Source organism: Ursus maritimus, unplaced genomic scaffold (genome assembly GCF_017311325.1).
Source record: "Ursus maritimus isolate PB19 unplaced genomic scaffold, ASM1731132v1 scaffold_4, whole genome shotgun sequence".
In the NCBI taxonomy this organism is placed as follows: domain Eukaryota; kingdom Metazoa; phylum Chordata; class Mammalia; order Carnivora; family Ursidae; genus Ursus; species Ursus maritimus.
Window position 1 is genome coordinate 27,496,348 of NW_024426552.1, and position 17,393 is coordinate 27,513,740.

General features: G+C 36.5%; 1 long non-coding RNA gene across 1 annotated transcript in view; it reads right to left on the minus strand.

The window, feature by feature from the left end:
• The window catches only part of LOC121100397, a 47,160-nt gene extending 30,454 nt beyond the window's left edge, over nt 1–16,706 (minus strand). Inside the window, exon 1 of the long non-coding RNA XR_005832148.1 lies at nt 15,520–16,706. This is a non-coding gene — a long non-coding RNA (uncharacterized LOC121100397). The remainder of the gene's footprint in view (nt 1–15,519) is intronic.
• Nucleotides 16,707–17,393: the final 687 nt, after the last annotated feature.

Below are 17,393 nucleotides of genomic sequence, written 5' to 3' on the forward strand. Positions count from 1 at the left end.
TAAATCTTTAGGGGCGCCTGGGTGGCTCAGTCGTTAAGCGTCTGCCTTCGGCTCAGGGTATGATCCCGGAGTCCTGGGATTGAGCCCCACATAAGGCTCCTCCACTGGGAGCCTGCTTCTTCCTCTCCCACTCCCCCTGCTTGTGTTCCCTCTGGCTGTCTCTATCTTGCTGGCTGTCTGTCTCTCTCTCTGTCGAATAAATAAATAAAATATTAAAAAAAAAAAAAAGGAAATCTTTAGCCTATATAATTTTTCCATAAGCCCTTTTCTATACACACACAAAAAAATCATGTCATATAACATATTAAGTAATTAGTTGTGGGGCTAAATGTTAAGTGATAGTTGCTAGGGATATTAAGAACTGATACTTAGAACTCTCAGATCTTCAGGGACTTATCATTTCGCTGGGAAGTCAGGATTTATATATATAATACAATACTATAAAGGAGGCATATATTAAAGACTAAATGAGTCTATTGGACATAAGTGTCTCAGTGGTTATAATATTCCCCACACCAAAAGAGCCATTCCCATTCTAACCCTGAATCCATGAATGTGGGAATGATGCTGATATAGCCTTCTTGTATTTCAAATTCCCCAAATTTCCACTATCTGCAATAATACAAGACAGGTAGGGGTGACATCGAGGAAGAAAGGATATATTCGTCACTTGAGTGTCATAAATAACTTGTTATGAAATTATACAGTAAATACTTGCACGCTAACAGTTAATTCCTTAAGAGGAACTCTTGTCTTCATGTGATCATAGATGTCAGACATGGAGGGGACCTGGAAAGGGTCTATTCAATGCCACAATATTGTAGAAAAGATTTGAGGCCTAGAGGAATAGAGATATATCCACAGTCACACCTATTCACAAATAAGAAGAGTTCAAATTTTCAATGAGATCTTCTGGAATTAAACGCAGGTCTCTTTCCTTCATACCAAGCTGCTTCACCATGCGTGGAACACAGGGCACTGGGCAAAGCTGAATATTTAACATAATATTGCTGACTGAAGTTATGTCTTATCAAGACAAAGTAACTTCTCTCACCCATACAAACCCTCTGAGCTCGGTGGTACACATACATATGTTATACGGTAACATATTATCCCTAACTAGGAAAAAAGTAGAATCACTAGTCTAGATATCATTGACCCAAAGTAACAACAAAATAGAAAATATCAGCAATATAATGTCTGTCTTGTAGAATCCTGATAAAAATCCATGAGAATCCATGAGAATGCTAACCCAGAATAAGAGAATTTATAAGCCAAAGGAGGCTTTACAAATCTTTCCCACAACTGCATGTAAAATATGAAATCTATGCCGGTCAACTTAAAGAAAAGTCATACCTCCTCTAAGATGTCTTGAACACCATCAGAACCTTACGAAACACATTTTGATTAGCAAAGTGAAAATAAATCACAATTGTTGGCAAAGAGTTGTGCTACAGTTTTACTCAAACAGATAACAATTGTTTGAAAAGAGGTGAAACATCAAGAAGAAAGATAGATTCTCTGCACTACATTTCGATTAGGCTCCTGGATCTCCACAGTTAAGACGGATACTTTTCCCAGGACCCATCATCATCGCATGATAATTACAAAGGTATGGTAATAGAGGGCCTTAAATCAAACATGCATGGTAGATCCGCTGTCACTGCAAGAACCATCTCGTTCCAAGTTGGCAGGGAAGGGTGTGCTTGCCTTTCGACTGGCAGAGCAGCCCTCTTGGCTGGCACAGCAACCAGCTCTGCCTTAAATCTTCCCGAGATGTGCCCTGTTAAAGTAATTTGGCTAATTTAAAATGTCTGTCTTTGGAGAAATCTTCCATAATGTTAGTTTCGTTTGCAGGTTGCCAAGGAAGATCTCTAGGGCTGCAGTGATGCCTAGCTGCCTACAAAGCCCCTGCTTATCAACAGTCCCATCCAAAGAGTCCGCTCACATGAGGCCATCCAATGACTTGCCAGTCATCCTCTCCTGCCAAAAGTTATATGTGAGCAAAGTTTGTTTTTGTTTTTGTTTTTTTTAAGAATTTATTTATTTGGGGGCGCCTGGGTGGCTCAGTTAAGCGTCTGCCTTTGGCTCAGGGCGTGATCCCAGGGTTCTGGGACCGAGCCCCACATCAGGCTCCTCCACTGGGAGCCTGCTTCTCCCTCTCCCACTCCCCCTGCTTGTGTTCCCTCTCTCGCTGGCTGTCTCTCTCTCTGTGTCAAATAAATAAATAAAATCTTAAAAAATAATAATAATTTATTTATTTGAGAGAGAGAGCATGAGTGAGGGGGAGGGGCAGAAGGAGAAGGAGAAGCAGACTCCCCACTGAGCTTGGAGCCCCACGCAGGGCTTAATCTCAAGGCCCTGACATCATGACCTGAGCCAAAGGCAGACACTTAACTAACAGCCACCCAGGTGCCCTGTGAGCAAAGTTTCTTGAATGGATATGAAACCTCCAGTAAAGTAGACAATATGGATGGGGGGTTCCTAGGCCACCTTTGACAAATCTAGTTATCTCAAAAAGCAGTGTGAAATTGGGATACTCCCAAAGGAAAATTTGCCAACCATCTTTAATTTTAAAAATAAAATTATGTCACCATCAGTTGGGAAGAATAAGCAGAGGGAGAAGAAAGAATCAAAGTAGAAATTCTTTCACAATTCAGAAAGAAACCGTAGTTAAAACACTGCATATTAAGTTTCATGGAAGGAGAATAAAGTAATAAAATCACAAAAAATATGGTACTGTTTTTCAGTATTCTTATTTCATAGTCATTTCACCTTTGAAATCACAGAGCATATTTTCTTAATTTTTAAAGCACTAATTCTGCTAATAGAAAATGAGCAAGTTTTCAATTCTTGCCTGAAATGAGAGGTTATCCTTCACACCATATCTATCCAAACAAAATTCTACCAAAGTACATCAATGAACTCAACAAAACAAGATGAGAGCATTGGTTGGAAAAGAAATCAGTCTCTGAGGAGGCAAATCATTTTTGTTTTGTTCTTCCTGTTATAACCCAGTTCTGCCTCAATTGGCCTTCAGTTCCTCCTTTTCCTGTGTCTCTGAGTCCCTTATCTAATCCTGGTCTCATCATGCTCTGTTGGTCTCACCAATCCTCTTAAATCCATTGACTCATTCTTGCTTCACCTCTTTACTTCTTTCCCTGAACACTATCTGGTTGGTTTCAAGCCTGCCTCTCTTCTTCATGTGGGTTATTGCTTTAAAGTCTCCTCAATGACCCAAAACTAGCAGTTACGAACTTCCACAAACACAAATATTTCAAGTAGAACGAACAATCCAGGGGCTCCGAAAACACAGATATGATATCTTTGGGATCTGATATCATGCCAGATGTAAATCTCCTCAAGGCTCATTTCTAAAGGATCTAAAATATGCCTTGCTGAGTGCTCTCTATTATATGTCCTGGGATGAGCTCATCTATTTAAAAGTACACCCCAGCTCAGCAAAGCTATCCTTCAAATTTATTTGTAAGTCAATCCCTTGGAATTCTAAATGTCTTTTCTAATGGAAACTATCTTACACAGAATGGTGAAAGTCATCAACCAATTCCAAATATCTATCTAGTCCACAAAGTACATGAAGAATAGTACCGATGAAAAGATATTGGAGGCCCATTTGGTTAGAGCGGGAAGGCAGCATGGAGATTATATAACACAACACTTCCATATTATGGTGAGAAAACTGAGATTGAATGGCTAACTTTTCCATCCTCATATAGCATGCTCTTCTTTATTATAAAACCTAGGTATTATCTAAATTAATCTACATAACAATCTTGAAAGATTAGTACTACTATCCATATGAGAGAATTGAGACTGAAGGAGCCATGTAATTTTGTTAAGGTCATGCAGCTAGCACCAGTAAAGTGATGGAGTTGGGATTTCATCTCAGTTTTCTCAGACTTTACATATGTTCCAGTCCACTACCCCTCACAAAGTCACAGTCATATAGTTTCATTGAGAATCTGTGTAAAGGTACAATTTATCTGTCTAGGATCACATTTCTTTCCCATACAATAGAAGAAAAGTCACCTTTCTTATCCCAAAATACAAGCCACTAGTGATGGCCCTATGGTCTAGGATAGAGACCAAAAGAAAAGTTTGTGAATAACGAGTAAAGCAGTTAAAATGATCCCTGGGACAAAGCAACTTCTTTGACTCCACATTCTATTCCAACTAACTGGCCTATATTATCTTTCCTTTTGTTCATAGCCCAGTTTCTTCAGCCTAAACTGGTTTTCTTTTTTTTTTTTTACCTCCCATTTATGTCACAACATGCTGCAGTTAATTAAGATTCTGCCTCGCCATTCCACTACAATTGCTCTAACAAAGATCACAGTGACCTCTTAGTAAATCATTCAAATCAGCAGTTTTTAACCCATTTTCTCAACTATGTAAGCAGCATACAATGGCTTTTGACTATTCTCTTCCTAAAACTCTTTTTTCTTTTGTTTTTTATAAGCCCCATCCATCTCTGACCCAGTCCTTATGTGACTCATTCATAAGCCCCGTGCTCTCTTCCTGATCTTAAATGCTTTTGTTTTCTAAAACCTGGCCCTTGAACCTCTCCCTAAGAATCAGTGGGTTTCAACTTTGCCTGAATTTTAGAAACCATCCATAAGGAAATTTTTTAATTCTCTTAAGAAAATATTTCTGAATGGCAGAGAAAAGACCTCCATACATCTACTCCTCCATAAAAGCAATGAGAATACTAGCAAAAATGGCCAAAAGAATTCTTTTCAGAACTCTGAAAAATTAATCAAAGGTTTGCAAAACTATGGGGAGCATTTATTCAAGAAAAATAGTTGAACCTTGGTAAAGACAAAGTTTTATAGCACTTCAACTTGTCTTATACCCAACCCCAACCATCCAATCCCTGTGGTAACCTTCAAACCAAAAGCTACACAATTACGTTAGCTGTGAAAACCAGCAGCCTAGGGGCCAGTGGAAGGAATAGAATAGGTTTGAAGTTACCCCCAAAATTCCATCCCTACAGAATTGTCACTATTTACTTGTCTGGTATCTCCATTCCCAGGACTTATTTTTATTTAAACTAAGTGACCACTGAATCAAACCTGACTCAGCTCACGCAGTGTGAACAGGCATGGCCCTAAGGCATTTATCAAAAGAAAATATCAATTGTTAACAATGCAGCTGCCTGAGGTAGCAATACCAGTTGGGTTAAGTAAGAAATTTACTAAAATATTGTAAAGGAAAAGCCAGGGAATGAAATTTTTATGTGGGATGTTGAATATATCCAGCATATTCCTTGAAATCTAAAAGGCCATATGCAGCATGTGCCAGAATGTGCACATGCTCAGGAAAGAAATTGAGAAGGCTCTAATCTCCCACCCGGAGATGACTTTGAGTCTCTGCACAAGCAAGAAGTGATGGCTAAAGTAGTGTTTTAAATGGTCTATTGGAGTATTGAAATATTCCTCCCAAACATACACGAACCTCTCAACAAAGTCAGGGAGATTTATTGGTTCAATGCATTCAAGGAAATCTCTGTCCAGTAAATTAGCTGACCATGAAACTAACTGCGAAAAGATGCTGAGTGGTATATACAAAGAAAAGAATTCAGACTCTACAGAATTCATTCAGGAAATCCAATAAGTAAACATCCGTAACAACAAAATAGCACACCAAACACCAACACCAAAACTCCAAGGAATGTGGGATGGGGAGGAGGGAGCTGATTTCCAGAATTGGAAAGATCTAGTTTTCAAGGCGAAAAAACAAAACAAAATTATAACACATGCAAGGAAACAGGAAGTTACAGAAGACCATATAATGGAAAAAAAAAATCAGTTAAGAAGAGCTCAGATATTGGACTTACTACTCAAAACATTAAAAAAAAAAAAACCTCGTATAAATATGTTCAAAGAACTAAATAAAACCATGTCCAAAGAATTAAAGGAAAATGTAAGAATTGTATGTTACCAAATAGAGAATATCAATAAAGAGAAAAACTTGTCTAAAAACAGAACCAGGGGTACCTGGGTAGCTCAGTCAGTTGAGTGTCTGACTCTTGGGTAAGCAGTCAACTCTTGGTTTTGGCTCAGGTCATGATATCAGGCAGGCTCCATGCTCAACAGGGAGTCTGCTTGAGATTCTCTCCCTCTCCCTCTTTTTCTCCCTCTGCCCCTCCCCCCATGTGCTCTCACTGTCTCTCTCTAAAATAAAATTTAAAAAGAAGAAGAAAAAAATAAATAAAAATTCTGGAGTTGAAAAGTATAAAAACTAAAATGAAAAAATTAATTAAATGGATTTAACAGCAGATTTGAAATAGCAGAATTTGAAGATAGATCACTTTAGATTATCCAAGCTGAAGAACAGAAAGAAAGTTAATGAAGTAAAATTAACAGAGCCTCAAAAACTTGTGTGATACCAACAAGCACACAAATATATACATCATGGATATTACAGAAGAAGAAAAGAGAGTGAATAGGTAAAAAGACTAGTTGAAGAAACAATGGCCAGAAACTTCCCAATTTAATTAAAAAAAAAAATTAAGATGCACACCCAAGAAGATACATAAAATCCAAGTAGGATAAATTCAAAGAGATTCATACCTAAACAAATTGGAATAAAGTTGTCAAAGACGAGGAAAAGAGATAATCATGAAAATAGCAAAAATAAAAGTATCTCATAACATACAAAGTTTCCTCAAAGATGAACAAGTACTTCCTCATCAAAAACCATGGATTCCAGAAGGCAGTAGGATGACATGGTCAGGGTACTGAAAGAAAAATAACCAATACTCTCAAGAATTATATGTTCATCAAAACTATCCTGCAAAAAAGGAGAAATGAAGATATTCTCAGTAGTCATAAACTGAAAGAACATATTGCTAGCAGATCTGCTCTGTAGGTAATACTAATGGGACTTTCTCAGGCTATGAGAGGCACTAAATAATAACTAAAATGTGGAAGAAGAAATAAAGATCACTGGCAAAAATAACTGGATAAATTAATATAAAAACATTATAAATATATTTTGTAACTTTTTTCTACTACTTGATTTAAAAGACAATTACATAAAATAATAATTATAAAGCTGTTGACTGCCTTATAATTTGTAAAAATATAACTTGTATAATAGCACAAAAAGTGAGAGATAACAGAGCTAAATGGAATAAATTTTTATATACTATTTGAATTAAATTTCTATTAATTAGAATGAGATTTTTAAAAATTTAAGGCATTGTAATCCTCAAAGCAATTAAGAAAATCTTTAAAGTGGTAAAAGAAACAAAGGAATTATAATGGCCTAACTTATAACATCTATTTATCACAAAAGAAGGAAGTAATGGAGAAATAAATGAACACAACGACAGTAACATTCAGAAATCCTACCTTACCAGTAATTAAGTTAAATGTAAATGGTTTAAATATTCCAATTAAAAGACAGAATTTCCCAGAACCCTCAACAAGGTTGAGAGGAACTATACCTCAACAGTATAAACGCATTATATGAAAAACCCATAGCAAGCACCATACTTAATGGGGAAAAACTGAGAGCCTTCCTCTGAAGTCAGAAACAAGACAAGGATGTCCACTCTCACCATTTTTATTTAACATAGTATAAGTCCTAGCCACAGCAATTAAACAACAACAACAAAAAGGCATCTAAATTGGTAAGAAGGAAGTAAAACTTGCACTATTTGCAGATGACATAATAATCTATGTAGAAAATCTGAAAGAGTCCATCAAAAACTACTACAACTGGTAAATGAATTCAGTAAAATTGCAGGATACAAAATCAATGTACAGAAATCTGTTGCATTTCTATTCAGTAATAATGATGCAGCAGAAAGAGAAATTAAGAAAACAATCCCATTTACAAATGAACTAAAAATAATAAAATACCTAGGAATAAAATTAACTGAGGTAAAAGACCTGACTCTGAAAACTATAAAACACTGATGAAAGAAACTGGGACGATACAAAGAAATGGAAAGACATTTCATGCTCATGGATTAGAAGAACAAATATTGTTAAAATGTCTACACTACCCAAATAATCTACACATTCAAGGCAATCCCTTTCAAAATACCAACAGCATCTTTCAAAGACCTAGAACAAACAATCTTAAAATTTGTATAGAACCACAAACAACCCCAAACAGCCAAAGAAATCTTGAAAAAGAAAAACAAAGCTTCAAGTTATATTACAAAGCTATTGTAATCAAAACAGCATGGTATTAGCACAAAAATAGTCACATAGATCAATCAATAGAACAGAGAACCTAGAAATAAACCCACAATTATATGGTCAATAATTTTTGACAAAGGAAAAGAAATATCCAATGGGAAAAAGACAGTCTCTTCAACAAATGGGAAAACTGCACAGCCACATGCAAAAGAATGAAACTGGACCACTTTCGGGGCACCTGGGTGGCTCAGTTGGTTAAGCATCTGCCTTCAGCTCCACTCATGGTCCCAGGGTCCTGGAATCAAGCCCCACCATGGGATCCCTGCTCAGGGAAGAGCCTGCTTCTCCCTCTCCCTCTGCTGATCCCCCTGCTTGTGCTCTCTCTTTCTGTCAAAGAAATAAATAAATCCTTTAAAAATAAAAAAACAAACTATTGGGACTCCATCAAAAATAAAAAGCTCTGCATGGCAAAGGAAACAATCAACAAAATGAAAAGGCAATCCTACTGAATGGGAGAAGATATTTGCAAATGAAATATTCAATAAAGGGTTAGTATCCAAAATATATGAAGAGCTGATATTACTCAACACCCAAAAAACAAATAATCCAACTAAAAATAGGCAGAAGACATGAACAGATATTTCTCCAAAGAAGACATAAAGATGGCCAATAGACACATGAAAAGATGTTCAACATCACTCATCATCAGGGAAATGCAAATCAAAGCCACAATGAGATATCACCTCACACCTATTAGAATGGTTAAAATCAACAACACAAGAAACATTTGTTGGCAAGGGTGAGGAGAAAGGGGAACTCTCTTACACTGTGGGTGGGAATGCAAACTGGTGCAGCCACTCTGGAAAACAACATGAAGTATAGAACTACCCTAAGATCCAGTATTGCACTACTGGGTATTTGCCCAAAAAAATACAAAAACACTAATTCAAAGTGATACATGCATTCTTATGTTAATTGTAGCATTATTTACAATAGCCAAATTATGGAATCAGCCCAAGTACCCAATGATAGATGAATGCATAAAGAAGATATGGCATATATATATATATATATATATATATATATATACACACACACAAACACACACACACACACAATGGAATATTATTCAGCCATAAAGAATGAAATCTTATTATTTGCAAAACATGGATGGGGCTAGAGAGTACAATACTAAGCAAAATAAGTCAGTAAGAGAAAAACAAATACCATATGATTTCACTCATATGTGGAATTTAAGAAAAAAAAAAAAAACAAATGAGCAAAAGAAAAAAAAAGGAGAGAGAGGGAGAGACAAACCAAGACAGACTCTTAACTATAGAGAACAAACTAATGGTTACCAGAGGGGAGGTGGGTGCAGGGATGAGTGAAATAGCCGATAGGGATTAAGAGTACATTTATCGGGGCACCTGGGTAGCACAGTCGTTAAGCGTCTGCCTTCAGCTCAGGGCGTGATCCCGGCATTATGGGATCGAGCCCCACATCAGGCTCTCCGCTGGAAGCCTGCTTCTTCCTCTCCCACTCCCCCTGCTTGTGTTCCCTCTCTCACTGGCTGTCTCTGTCAAATAAATAAATAAAATCTTAAAAAAAAAAAGAGTACATTTATCAGGATGAGGACTAAGTAAGGTTTGGATTGAATCACCATATTATACACCTGAAACTAATAAAATATTCTATGTTAACTATAGTGATATTAAAATAAAAAACTTAACTTAAAAATAAAAATGATAAAAAATAAAAAGAATTTAGCAGAACAGATTTTTAGAAAACATGTTTCAACTGTATGCTGTTGACATAAGACACACTTCCAGTTCAAAGACACAAATAAGTTGAAAGTAGAAGGATGGAAAAAGAAAGAAAAAAAGAACTGAACTGGCTTTTAAAATCTCAGATCAAATAGATTTTAAGTTAAAAGATGTTATTAGAGAGGGGGAAAAGAAGGATATATAAACAACTAGACAAAAGATCATTCATTAACTAGAAGATTTTGATAACAGATAAGCCTAGTAGGCCTAATAGAAATCTATACAACTATACAAATAGCAAATCTATACAAATTAGCAGAAAAACACATTTTTCTCAAGGACAAATGGAATACTCTCCAGTATACAGCTATGTGATAAACAAGTCTTATTAATATTGAAATTTGCAATAATACAAAGTATGCTCTCTGGTCATAATGGAATGAAATTAGAAACCAATAGAAACTTGAGGAATTCAAAAATATGTAGAAATTAAATAACATACTTCTTCATAACCAATAGGTAAAAGAAGAAATTATAAGGGAAATAAGTAAACACTCTGAGATGAGTGAAAATGAAAATACAACATGCCAAGTTTTAAAGTATGCAGCAAAACCATGTTTAGAGAGAAATTTTATAGGGTAACTGCCTATATTGATAAAGAATGATCTTAGGCACCTGGGTGGCTCAATCGGTTAAGCATCTGCCTTCAGCTCAGGTCATGATCCCAGAGTCATAGGATCGAGTCCCACAGCGGGCTCCTGCTTCTCTCTCTGCCTCTCTCTTTCTCTGTCTCTCATGAATAAATAAATAAAATCTTAAAAAAAGAAAAAAAAGAATGATCTCAAATCAATAATTTAGCCTTCCACCTTAAGAAACTAAGAAGAGTAGACTAAACCCCAAAAGCAAGCAGAAAGAAGAAAATAATAAAGATTGGAGCAGAAATAAATAAAAGAGAATAGAAAGTGACAACAACAACAACAAATCAACAAAGTTGGCTCTTTAAAAAACAACAAAATTGATAAATCTAATTTTGCTAAACTAACAAAGTTTAAAAGAATCAATTTACTACAATAAAGAATGAGAGAGAGGATATTACTATATTATAAAAGAATATTATGAACAATTGTATGCCAAAGAACTAGATAATTTAGATGAAATAGGAAAATCCCTACAAAGAAACAAATTATTGAAACTGACTCAAGAAGAAACAGAAAATCTAAATAGAACTACGGTACCATACCGTAAGAGATTGAATATTCAAAACCTTCCCACAAAAAAACCCCTCAACCAGATAGCTTCACCAGTGAATTCTATCAAACATTTAAAGAATAATTAACATCAGTATTTTGAAAATTTCTCAAAAAATAGAAAAGTGGAATACTACCGAACTCAATATCTAAAGCTAGTATTATTCTGATATAAAAGCTTAAAAAATACTATAAGGAAAAGAAAACTACAGATCAATATTCTTTTATATATATAGAAGTAATAAACCTCAACAAAATACTAGCAAAACAAATACAGCAACATATAAAAAGGATTGTACATCATGACCTAGTGGGATTTATCACAAGAATGCAAGGATATTTCAACATTAAAAAAAAAAAAGCCATCTATGTAATACACCACATTAATAAAATGAAGGGAAAAAAAAACCTTATCATCTCTATAATCTCACTAGAGGAAGAAAAAGCATTTTACAAACCCAACACTCTCTCATTACAAAAACACTTATTAAACTGGAAACAGAAAGGAACGTCCTTAATATGATAAGGAATATATACACAAATATCCGAGCTAACGTCATACTTAATGATGTAGTTTTTCAATGTAGGTGAGGTCCAGAGATGGCAGCCGAGAAAGAATTCTTGAGACCTCTTTGGTGCAAAAAGATGGTTTTATTAAAGCACAAGTACAGGACCCATGGGCAGAAAGAGCTGCTGCACTGGAGTTGGGAGGGGTGGCTGTTTATACACTTGGGAATTGGGGGTAAGGAAAAGGGAGGTTTTCAAAAGAACTTTTGTGTGCTAAAGAGGACCTACAAGATATTGCAGGACTTTCCATTTTCAAGTTAAGGCTGTTTTGTTTTGTGTTTTTTTTTTTACCTCTAGTAAAGGAGTAACTTTAAGACATTTGGGAGGTTCCTGGAGGAGTGTTATACTTGGCCTATCACAAGTCCTTGTCAATGCGCTGCAGGTTATAAGGAAATTTTATTTTATTTACATTTCCTTCTACCTTTATTTCCCGCATCACTCTGAATGGGCGGGTGATGTTAGGGCTCCAGGAAATCGAGTCTATGGATCTCGGGAAGTTAGGCTATTGATAAGAATGCTCTTTTCTTATAAATCACTAAGACATTTGTAAAATGAGGGAGACTCTTCTCTTGCTGGACTGTGATCTCTATTAGTTAACCATTTGTTTTTCCCTTCCCTTAGCTTTAGGGGACCCCAGAGTGCCTGAGGAATGTCACACATACCCCACCTGGGTATGGGACCCAGGTATGGGTATGGGACAAAGCTTGTGCTTTGTCCTCAGCTAGCCTTCTGCTCCCTCATCGCTTAATGGTAAAAGAGTGAATGCTTTCTCCCTATGATCAGAAACAAGGCAAGGATGTTTGCTCTTGTTATTTCTATTCAATATTTACTAGAGGTTTGAGCCAGGGTAATTAGGTAAGAAAAAGAAGCTAAAGGCATCCAGTTCAGAAAAAAAAATAAGCAAAATTATATCAATTTGCAATGGCATGATCTTGTATATAGAAAAGCCTAAGAAACCATATTTTAAAAAACAGAACTGATAAATGAATTCAGTAAAGGAGGAGGATATAAGATCAATATTTAAAAATCAATTATATTCCTTTACAATAGCAGTGAACACTCCAAAAAGGAAATCAAGAAAACTATTTCATTTGTGAAATGTATGAAAAATAATAAAATACTTAGGAATTAATTTTGAAAAAGAAAAATTGCAAGCCACCTCCACTGAAAACCTAACTGAAAGAAATTGAAGACCTAAATAAATCAAAAGATTTCAATGTTCCTGGATTAGAAAAGAACATGGTTAGGATGGCAAAACTCCCCCAAATGCTTTACACATCCAACGCAACCTTATCAATATTCCCAATGCCGTTTTGTGGAAACTGACACACTGATCCTAAAAGTCCTACGGAAAGGTGAAGGGCACAGAACAAATTTGGAGTATTCATGACGTGGGAAATAAAAGTATAAGGAAATGTCGATAAAATTAAATTTCTTTATAATGTGCAGCCAATTAACAAATACTTGAGATAGGCAGAGTATAACATTCCTCCTGGAACTCCCAACTGTCTTAATGTTTTGCTACATGAGAAAAACAACTTTAGCTTGACAATAGCTAGGCCTCCAGGATCCTGTGAGTCTTCTTTAGCATATGAAAGTCCTTTGGAAACTTCCTTTATCTCTACCCATCCCCCCATACATGTTGGCAATCATTCCCCAAGTGTCTGACCCACCGATATATATCTGGAGGGTCTCATGACTGAGGTTTTCTTAGACAGTAATAAATGACCTTTTTCCTAACAATAGCCAACCCCCTCAAGGTCCTGGAAACCTTGCTTTCAAAATCCTTACAGACTTAAGCTATCCCTAACCCCCTCCCAACTTGAAAGTATGTATCAGTCACTCCTTACACTTAACAGTGCAGCTCTTTCTGCCCACAGGTCCTGTCCCTGTGCTTTAATAAAACCACCTCGCATAAGGTTATACATATAGATACCTAAAAAAGAATTGAGAATCCAAAAATAAACCTTTACACTTATGGCCACGTGTTTTCAGCAAGCATGCCAAGATAATACAGTGAGGAAAAAAAAGTATTTTTAACAAATGGTGCTGGTAACAAAAGATTGTCAGAAGGCAGGCAGGGACAAGGGCCCTCCTGCCCTAAAAGGATACTACCCTTAAAAGGATTTTACACTACTCTGGAGGGAGCCCTCCACCCTTTTCCACACGAACAACTACCTGATAGGTAGATGAGCTTGAGGGCAAAAACCTGATTGGGTGACAGGTGCATGGAGGGTTAATCAGATTAAACCACCTGCCAACATTCTCATAAAAACCCCTAGACTTAGAAACTCCGACGGCAACTCTCTTTGGGAGCTTTGAGCTAAACTTTGTTGTGCTGCCCACCACTCTTCATCTGGCCCACCTGATGTGGGAAACAAAGGCAGAAGAAAAATTATTAAATTTCCTTACTACCTACAGCCCATTGGCAAGTCCTTGAATCAGGCAGACTGACATTCCTCTAGGGATTCAAGATGTTGACACTTTGCTAAGGGTAAAAGGGAGTCCTAGCCCAACCTATCCCCCTACCCCACCCCTGCCACAGGATCCTGTAAGCCTACTTTAACGTATAAAAATTATTTTGGAAACTTTCTTTATCTCTACCCTCCAAGATACCTGTTGGCAATCATACCCCAAGCATAAGCCCACTGATAAACATCTGAAGGGTCTCATGACTAAGGTTTTATAAGACAGTAATAAATGACATTTTCCCAACAACAGCTAGCCCTCTCAAGGTCCTGGACACAATTCTTAGAGACTTAACACTATCACTAACCCCCTCCCAACTTGAAAGTGTATAATGCACCACTCCTCATGACCTCAATGCACTCTTTCTGCCTACGGATCCTGTTCCACTGCTTTAATAAAATCTCCTTTTTGCACCAAAGACATCTCAAGAATTCTTTCTTGGCCGTCGGCTTTGAACCCTAACATCTTTCCTACAACACACCTCTTAATTCTTTGAAGCTGCACGACCAAGAACCACTGGCACTAAGGGAAAAATCCTGGAACATTGGGACTAGATTATCTGCATGCAAAGAATAAATCTGGACTTCTACCACACACAGTATGGAAGAATTAATTCAAAGTAAATCATAGATGAAAATGAGAAAACTAAATCTATAACACTTTTAGAAGAAAACACAAGGATAAATCTTCCTGACCTTGGATTAAGCAATAGTTTTTCAGATGATACAAAAAGCACGACTAACAAATGAAAAATAGACATATTGGACTTTATCAAAATTAATTTTTTTTTTGGATACTATCAAGAAAATATAAAGACAATCCACAGATTGGGGGAAAATATTTACAAATCATGTATCTGATAATGGATTTATATATATGAAACATAAAGAATTCTTAAAACTCACATTATAAAAACCAAAATAACCCAATTAAAATATGGCAAATGATTTGAACAAACATTTCCCCGAAAAAAGTATACAGATGGCCCATAAGCACATGCGAATGTGTTCTGTATCATTAGTGATGAGGGAAATGCAAATCAAAACCACATTGAGATATTACTTCACACTGACTGGAACGGCTAGAATCAAAAAGATGGTAACAAATGTTAAGAATGTGGAGAAATTGGAGCTCTCTTGTATGGCCGTAAGAATGTGAAATGGTACAAGTTCTTCGTAAAACATTTCGGCAGTTCTTCAAATAGAGGTCTCATAGAGTTAAGTGTAGAGTTACTGTATGACTCAGCAATTCCACTCCCAGGTAAGTATCCAAGATAACTAAAAAAATATTTTCACTCACCTCAGTGATCCAATCCATTCTAAATTTCCAGCCCAGCCCTTCCATTCAATGATTTGTTTTCAGTGTCTCACATGAATTTCCAACTCAGTCTATTCAAAATTAAATTCACCATCTTCTTTCCAAAACTGTATTCCCTACAAAGACTTCATCATCCACCCACATTCCGAGCCACCCAGATTCCAAATAGAAGTCCAAAGATGAAAAAAAAAAAAGAAAGAAAGAAAGAAAGAAAGAAAGAAAGAAAGAAAGAAAGAAAGAAAGAAAGAAAAAGAAATTCAAAATGACCATTGACTTTTTCCTCTCCCATCAATATTAATGTGGAGAACAAAGGCAAAAGAAATGTAGATAAAATGAAATCTCCTTATGACTTGCAGCCCACTGACAAATACTTAAGGCAGGCAGAGCATCACATTCCTCCAGGAACCCCCAATCTTAATGTTAATATGCTTTGTTAGAGGGGAAAATAACCTTAGCTTGACAATTGCTGAGACTCCAGGATACTGTGAGTCTCCTTTAACATATATAAGTCCTTTTGGAAACTTCCCTTTTGGTCTTTACTTCCCCCAACTTGAAAGAATGTAGTCAGCCACTCCTCATAACCCCAGGGCAGGTCTTTCTGCCCACAGGTCCTGTCTCCGTGCTTTAATAAGACCACCTCTTTGCACCAAAGACGGCTCAACCCAATATTTGCACAACATTATTAGTGCCAAAACATTACTCTCCAAATATTCCTCCCCCTTCCTCCCCACTGCCTCAGGCTCCAGGACATGTCATCATCTCTTTTTGCAAAATCATTATCATCAGAATTCCAACTAATCTCAGTAACTCCATACTTGATCTCCTCCAATCCACTCCCCAGGCTGAATGTTATAATGCAAATCTGACTTCGCAGTTGAAAATCCTTCCCTGGCTCTCAAGTACTTTATCTAAAAGAAATTCAAACATTTACACTGATTAATTATCTGCTTCTACCAAGTTCTCCAGCTTTATCTTTCATCACTATACCACTCCCACCTCATTACCCTATCTTCTGGTGATAGGAGCTTGCTTTTAATTGTTACAATGTGCTTTGCTCTCATACCTTTTGAACTGGTCCACACCCCACCTCCACCCTCCATATTTAAGACCACTCCTTTTACTAAAACTCTTCCTCAGCTTTTCTTTAGCTCAGGTATTAACTTTTTTCTGAAAGAACACCCAGGATATCCTCACTATGAATCAAATTCCCTGATGTATGCTCCCATATAATTCTGGGAATTCTTCTACTGCAAAATTTATCACTCTCACGAAATTGTCTGTTTACACATTCTCTTATTAATTTGATTGTTCTCCAGGGCAAAAATTGTAGCCTCAGCACTGAGTAGAGAATCAACATATAGTAAATGAGTAATAACCTAAAATATGCAATGGAGAAACAGTTAGCTTGTTTATTTGCTTTTTTTTAATTGTAAATAACAGCATTAGAATAAATCTAGCATTTATTATCAATGTATTAAAATTATAAAATAAAATGCATAGCTGTATAAATGTACTTATGTGTGTATATGCACACACACACACACACACACACACACACATATATATATATATATATATGTATATATATATATATAAAAATAAAATGGTGTTTCTCCCAATCAGATGAAGGCCCCTAAATGTGGGGCAACCCCCATCAGGTGGAAGATGGCAACAAGGGCAGTAGAAGAAGTCACCTCAGGCAGAGCAAAAGAGAAGTTCACTGAATATACCACAAGTAAGCAGCAGGCAGGACAGCAAAGGAGAGACTGTCTGCAAAGAGGCAGCGTGGGGGGACTGCATTTAAAGGGAGAAGGTGAGGAGGTATGAGAACTGATGGAATTTTTCCTTTTTTGGTA